Genomic DNA, 7,785 nt, shown 5'->3' on the forward strand with positions numbered 1-7,785 from the left:
ACAAGCGAAGTTTTCACCTCTTGGAAGCGTCTGTGTCAGCGAAACTCTGGTTGCACTATGCAACATATGCCAGTCATATGTTACACAACATACTAATGCCTTTTAGAGGTTGGCTGTCACTCCAGCCTGCGAAAAAGTTACGTAATGAAACGTCCTGGCAGATTAAATTGTGTGTCGGACCAAGACTCGAACTCGGGACCTTTGCTTTTCGCAGGCAAGTGCTCTACCAACTGATCTACCCAAGCACGACTCACGCCCCATCCTCACAGCTTTACTTCTGCCAGTACCTCGTCTCCTACCTTCCAGACATTACAGAAGCTCTCCTGCAAACCTTGCAGAACTAACACTCCTGAAAGAAAGGATATTGCGAAGACATGGCTTAGCCACAGCCTGGGGGACGTTTACAGAATGAGATTTTCACTCTGTAGCAGAGTGTGCGCTGATATGAAACTTCCTGGCAGATTAAAACTGTGTGTCGGACCGAGACTCGAACTCGGGACCTTTGCCTTTCGCGGGCAAGTGCTCTACCAACTGAGCTACCCAAGCACGACTCACGCTCCGTCCTCACAGCTTTACTTCTGCCAGTACCTCGTCTCCTACCTTCCAAACATTACAGAAGCTCTCCTGCGTACCTTGCAGAACTAGCACTCCAGAAAGAAAGGATATTGTGAACTCATGGCTTAGGCACAGCTTGGGGGATGTTTGCAGAATGATATTTTCACTCTGCAGTGGAGTGTGCGCTGATATGAAACTTCCTGGCAGATTAAAACTGTGTGCCGGACCGAGACTCGAACTCAGTACCTTTGCTTTTCGCAGGCAAGTGCTCTACCAACTGAGCTACCCAAGTACGACTCACGCCCCGTCCTCACAGTTGCCAGTACCTCATCTTCTACGTTTCAAACTTTACAGAAGCTCTCCTGCGAACCTTGCAGAACTAGCACTCCTGAAAGAAAGGATATTGCGAAGACATGGCTTAGCCACAGCCTGGGGGATGTTTCCAGAATGAGATTGTCACTCTGCAGTGGAGTGTGTGCTGATATGAAACTTCCTGGCAGATTAAAACTGTGTGCCGGACCGAGACTCGAACTCGGGACCTTTGCCTTTCACGGGCAAGTGCTCTACCAACTGAGCTACCCAAGCACGACACACGCCCCATTCTCACAGCTTTACTTCTGCCAGTACTCGTCTCCTACCTTCCAAACATTACAGAAGCTCTCCTGCGTACCTTGCAGAACTAGCACTCCTGAAAGGAAGGATATTGCGAAGACATGGCTGAGCCACAGCCTGGGGGATGTTTCCAGAATGAGATTTTCACTCTGCAGCGGAGTGTGCACTGATATGAAACTTCCTGGCAGATTAAAACTGTGTGCTGGACCGAGACTCGAACTCAGTACCTTTGCTTTTCGTGGCCAAGTGCTCTACCAACTGAGCTACCCAAGCACGACTCATGCCTCGTCCTCATAGCTTTACTTCTGCCAGTACCTCGTCTCCTACCTTCCAAACTTTACCGAAGCTCTCCTGCGAACCTTGCAGAACTAGCACTCCTGAAAGAAAGGATATTGCGAAGACATGGCTTAGCCACAGCCTGGGGGATGTTTCCAGAATGAGATTTTCACTCTGCAGCGGAGTGTGCGCTGATATGAAACTTCCTGGCAGTTTTAATCTGCCAGGAAGTTTCATATCAGCGCACACTCCGCTGCAGAGTGAAAATCTCATTCTGGAAGTTACATAATGTTCTATCAAGTAAATCAAGCTTTTCTTCCCATGTAATGTTAGTAGTTAAGGTGTTAGTCTACATACAATGTCCCTTTATCTAGCAGGTCCGATCCCAGAACTGTATTTAGTGTTACAGAGAACACAGCAGAACTTACATTGAGTCAAGAAATGTTAGCTTTTGCCAGCGTGGAAAAAGACCATATACCTTATGGATTATTTGAACAACAAGACCTGCCAGTAATAAGGCCTCAGACATATGCTATTTAAAAAGTGTACTCTTTGGAATTTCTGTAACAGCATGTCCAAAGTTTCAACTGTGTGCAAACTGACACAATTATTTTGTTAATGACATGTGCATCCTGGACTAAATGAATTTGGTCGTTATGTTTATTTACTGCTAATAATGGACTGGAGTGTGGGGAGTCAGGTGGCTTAATAACATTCCAACAAAGTAGTCATTTTATTCCTTTGGAATGAAATAAGTAGATTTCGTTACTTTTTCTTGGATGTAAGGTTGGTAATCCTCATCCTTACTGAGAGACTTAAAGAATTACTTACAAGGGTGCTCTATGTTTTCAGGAATTTTATTTTTATACCCTGCTAATATTTGTCATGTACTACTGGTGTTTGTATTAAATCAACTATGATATCTTTGCCTTTGGTGCATAAATAATAGTTATTAAAGAAAACTTTTGCATCCTTTACTCTGAAAAAGGTAATTCCAAGGAAGTATTCAACTGTGAGGACCTTCAAGTATAAGAATGGGTATAACATAACTTCGTTTCCTATTATGACATCTTGTTGTGTCTGCCACTTGGCAGGTTGTGACTTTACACCTAAAGTTCTGCACTGTGTAAGTTGGCACTTTACTTATCTCTTTAATCTTATGGAATAATTTGTGTGACCATTTTAATGCAGGCAACTGTGTCTAAAACAACTTAAGTAAGAATTTTTACAACTATGACATCAGTTCAAGCTTGAACTAATTTCTGTGTGTTATTAGAACATGTGTGTTGATCCATACTCAAATGGCTCTCAGCACTATGGGACTTAACTTCTGAGGTCATGAGTCCCCTAGAACTTAGAATTACTTAAAGCCATCTAACCTAAGGACATCACACACATCCATGCCCGAGGCAGGATTCGAACCCGCGACCATAGCAGTCGCGCGGCTCCAGAGTGTAGCGCCTAGAACTGCTCGGCCACTCCGGCCAGTGATCCATACTCAATTCATCACTTATATCAAGACCTTCTTTATATCTTAACAGGTAACTGTGATTGCTGCCCTCACCCCATGAAACGACCATCATCAGAGGCTTAATGAGGTCGGAACCAGATTGACAAAGCTTTGTTGTTAGTTGTGGTTCATTGGTCATTACAGTGATATTTATCAATGGATCCTGATTCTGCCAGTATCATGTGGACCATTATACAGTGGATTAATTGACAGATGAATATTATTCACACTTCCTTGACTCTGATTCACATTACGTGAATTCCAGTGACTATTACCATTGTTTCCATAAAACTATCTGCCTCCGCTACCTTGGTTTCCAGGATGATACCGATTATTGTACTTTCTCCTGTTATTGTTATTCACATTCAGCAGGCGGCGATCATTATGTTGTGTGTCATGGCTGGGTGATGACAGGGGTGATGTCTTGTAGACAGTGTGACAGCCATTTGGCCAAGCTGAGCTGTGGCGCTGATTTGGCGGTTGTGTGTTATTGTAGCCATTACTGTTATTATTATTGACCTTCATGTCTTCTCATGTCAAGTCTATGGAGCCTAGTATTGACATAAAATATTCTACGTCATCATCTGGATTATGTACTAATTTCTCGTGAATGTCTAAAGGCACCTTCGCTTTGAGAATTCTTAACACATTTTTATGAGAAACCAATTTGTCCCAAAACGAATTTTATTGGAGTATTTCTGAAAATATTCACTTAGACTACTCTACGTAGCATGAAAGAGCTAATGATTGAGTACTTGTTTCCTAAGTATATCCTGCAGACGTCTTGACCGATCTTAGGTAGAAATGCTGTTTCAAATTGCTTGTATGTTTGGGATCAGCCACTTCTGTGGCCCAAATGGTGCCATCACCCTGTATGTATCCAGTTGTGAAGCGCAACTTTTGTTGTTCAGTTTAGTATTAGAGTAGCACATCTTTGAAAGTCTGTATGAATACTGCGGGATGTGGTACAAGTTTATGTGGCAAAAGGATTTGGAATTGTCTATGTTTAATTAAACTTCCTTCAGTTACGAAGGTTGCCCAGAAAGTAATGCACCGCATTTTTTTCCTCTCCGAAAACAACTCCAAGAATACGAAACGTTACATATTTATTATTTGAAGTCTTCTGAGTGAGCGCGCCACGTTTCCATCACTTCCGAAAGATAGCGTAACTGCAGGACAGTTTCAAAATGGCCTCTGTAGGTGATGTACGTAACAAGCAACATGCTATTATTAAATTTCTCACTGCAGAGAAAGAAACTGTGGGGAATATTCACAAACGCTTGTGCAAAATCTTGGAGCATACGCTGTCGAAAGAAGTGCAATTAGTCGCTAGGCACAGAGGGTGAGGTCATCAGAAGGGGGTTCCGCGGATCTCCACGATTTGCAGCGCTCAGGGAGACCCACCCACGGCTGCCAAACCTGACATGTTGCAGCGAGCTGATGTTGTCTTTCGTAAAGACAGACACATTACGATTCAGCATTTTGAGAACGATGAGGACGTGATTCACGAAGTGGAGCACTGGCTCCGCCACCAGGACAATGTTGATACCCACAGGGCATACACTCCCTCGTTTAGCGCTGAAGGAAGGCCATAGAACGGGGTGAAGACTACGTGGAAAAACAGGGTGTATAGATAAAACACCCTTCTTTCCTGTGCGTAATTCTCATTATGTTCAGAATTGTTGAAGAAAACAAATGAGGTACATTACTGTCTGGGCAAACCTCGTGGTATTAAAGATAGTGAAGGCGCTACTCCTACATCGTATGGTATATGGTTTGGCAATACATCACGGGAATTCATTTTGTACTGTGCGTCATGTAATACTCAGCAGGAATGCTGTTAACTATCACGTACTTTCTTATCAGATGACGGGGTGCCTTGAACTATGCACATGACCGCAAACAGTTCCTTATGCACTGTCGTAATTAGCTTGGTCATGTCATTGCGGCAAATCTTGGTTTAAAGTGACTTCTATCTATGCTAATTTGGGGTTTGCTGATTCGCCAGAATTGTCTCGCTCGGACGTAGTGGCTGTGACCGATTCACATACAAAACGTTCGGATTCTGAATTTAGTTTGTCATTAGTTTCCAAATCCCTATAGGGAAGCCATTGTGAAATGTCATTAACAATGTGCTTGCACTGATAATTAAATTGCCTATGATCTTTAGGTCCCCACTCTTCCACAAAAGGGTCAACTTTATTTTCTGCTTTTTGTACAGTATCTTTTAATTGTTTTTCTTCCTTGGAACAGAACATATGGGCTCCGAAAGATCATTACAGAACGTTTTAGTTATGTAACTTGATCTGCTACAGCATTAACCTGCAGTGACAATTTGTTAGAACTAGTAGCGAACTTTGTTAAATCACTGCACTGTTTTTTCAGTTGCGCCGCTATGTTGTTTTCCATGGCTTTAAAATTCATTGTTGTTCAGTTATAAGATTTTTGTGCTTTCTTCAGTTGCCTGAAAACTTCGTAACAGTTCCAAAATCGGATCGGTGTGCTGACCATTTATTTGCTCATTCGTTTCACATGAAGTATTATCATTTGGAACATTTACTTCACATAAAACATTAAGGGCTGATTCAACTTCATATAAATAATCACCAATTACAGTATCTGTATCGCTTTCAGAGCACGATTCTAGATCGGGTCTGAAATACGTGAATTTTCAATTCCTTCATTAGCGAATTCACTTTGCTCTACGCCAAGATTTTTTTCGAATCATCAGTCTTCTGGATGATTTGATGCGGCCTGCCACGAATTGCTCTCCTTTGCCAACCTTTCCACTTCAGAGTAACACTTGCAACCTACGTCCTCAATTATTTGCTTGAGATATCCCAAGCTCTGTCTTCCTCTATAGTTCTTAAGCTCTTCAGCTTCCTACTGTGGAAGTCACTCCCCGATATCTTAACAGATGTCCCACCATCTTGTCCCTTCTCCTTGACAGTGTTTTCCATGTCTTTTTTTCTTCGCCAATTCTTGGAGAACATCCTCATTCCTTATCTTAGAATTATTTCATTTGCTTACTTGTATGTTATGTTCGTCCAATATATGCTAGCATTATTTTGCATTCACTAATTAAGCCATAATTAAGAAAAATTAGGTTGGCATTGTTGTTTTCCACTACTTTGTATATTGTGATGTATATCTGAAGTACAAATCTGTTATATTGTATATGCCAGATTGGGCATAAAATACGAAAGGTTTCGTGTATAGTTATTTATAATAACTTTGGACTTATAATTGTTAATTTTATAAATTTGCACTTTAGTCTTGTTAACATCACTGTTAAGAACATATAAATAGGGGTAGCAGAAGGCCCAGAAAAGGGTCAGTTGGAGACAGCCCATAGACGCGACCACTGTGTCGCACGTCAGTGTAATAATATAATTGTTGTACTACGATTTTGTGACTCTGTAGCCTGTTATGTGGAGTGGGCTCCCAGCAAGAACAAGTTTTGCAGCTTGTCATTAATAAACCACTATAAAACGACTTGATACTGGGATTATTTCATGGAATTCATGTAAGTAGATCCAGTTTGGAGATGAAATAGACCAGGACGACGACTTCAGCAGCACCAGCAGCAGGAAGCAGATTACTCCGAGTTACACAGAACTAAGATATTTATAAGCTATGAACTAAACTTTATAGGTCACTGCAGAACTAATTACTAAAGTGTAACGTTTGGAAACTGTTCTAGCAGTAAACATATGTAGGGTATGGGCAGCTATAGTGGCCAGGGCGGGCAAAGTAGCCACTTGCTTTTATTCCCTTCGAGAGTGCTGCAGCCTAGTGGAGAACATGTAAAACTATTCAAAGAGACTTCTTTGGTATTGCCATAGAGTAAATATCTCTGGAGTGAGCATTGCGTTCTGCGCATGTTGTCAGCATTAAACCAGGATTGTCACATGTTTTCCGGACTTCGCTGTGCGTGTGTGCTTTCCGCATAGTTTGAAGTTTATAATAGCAAAAGTTTTTGTTGTGTTTTCACCGTTTGTTGATAGTGTAATAGCGGTGGTGAATTACTGTTGTTGCTACGGATGGAAAGAAAAACATGTGAAAGGAGGGATAGTAACTTTTCATAGGTACATACTATGTAGCTCTAATTATAGTTATCATATTAGTAAGGGACATTGTGTATGTTTAAAAATTTCGAGACGCATTATAATTAAGGCTTGATTCTGTAGACCATTTTTCTACGATTTTATGACTATTTAATAAATATTACGGCTCGTACAAAAGCTTACAAACAATCGCTTCCTCTCGTAAATTTGCTAGTGGAACAGGAAAGGGAATGCTTAGTTGTTTCAGCAAATGAAATGATAATTAAATGGACACCCTAGCTGCAAACAGGCGTTGATGTACTTCATTGGGGACATGTTGAAAATATGTGCCCCAACCGGGACTCGAACCCAGGATCTCCTGTTCACATGGCAGATGCTCTATCCAACTGAGCCACTGCGGGCACAGAGGATAGTGCGTCTGCAGGGACTTATCCCTTGCACGCTCCCCGTGAGATACACATTCCCAACATGTCCACACCAATACATTCGTAGTGCCCCTAATAGATGTTTGCCCATCATACTCATGCATGGTCATCCACGGTAACTGTTCCTTCTGGAACAGATACTACCGTCATATATAGTTTCAGCAAATACTATCCTCCATGCATTTATCAGTCACTTGTCCATTATGTATACAGATTTGAAAGACGGGAGACAGATAAATTCAGTAGCGTGGGAGTATGTAATTGTCTTCGTATAACATGTGTGTCCAAACCTTTTTGTTTACTGTAAAGTTACAGTAGAAGACCATGTTAAATGTGTCTA

General features: G+C 41.6%; 1 non-coding gene across 1 annotated transcript; it reads right to left on the minus strand.

Moving 5' to 3' along the window:
• Positions 1-1,066: 1,066 nt before the first annotated feature.
• Trnas-uga (transfer RNA serine (anticodon UGA)) lies at positions 1,067-1,141 on the minus strand. Its single transcript has one exon. It is a non-coding gene; the product is annotated as a tRNA-Ser (tRNA).
• Between the last annotated feature and the right edge of the window lie 6,644 nt (positions 1,142-7,785).

The sequence above is a fragment of the Schistocerca serialis genome, chromosome 6 (genome assembly GCF_023864345.2).
Source record: "Schistocerca serialis cubense isolate TAMUIC-IGC-003099 chromosome 6, iqSchSeri2.2, whole genome shotgun sequence".
NCBI lineage: Eukaryota > Metazoa > Arthropoda > Insecta > Orthoptera > Acrididae > Schistocerca > Schistocerca serialis.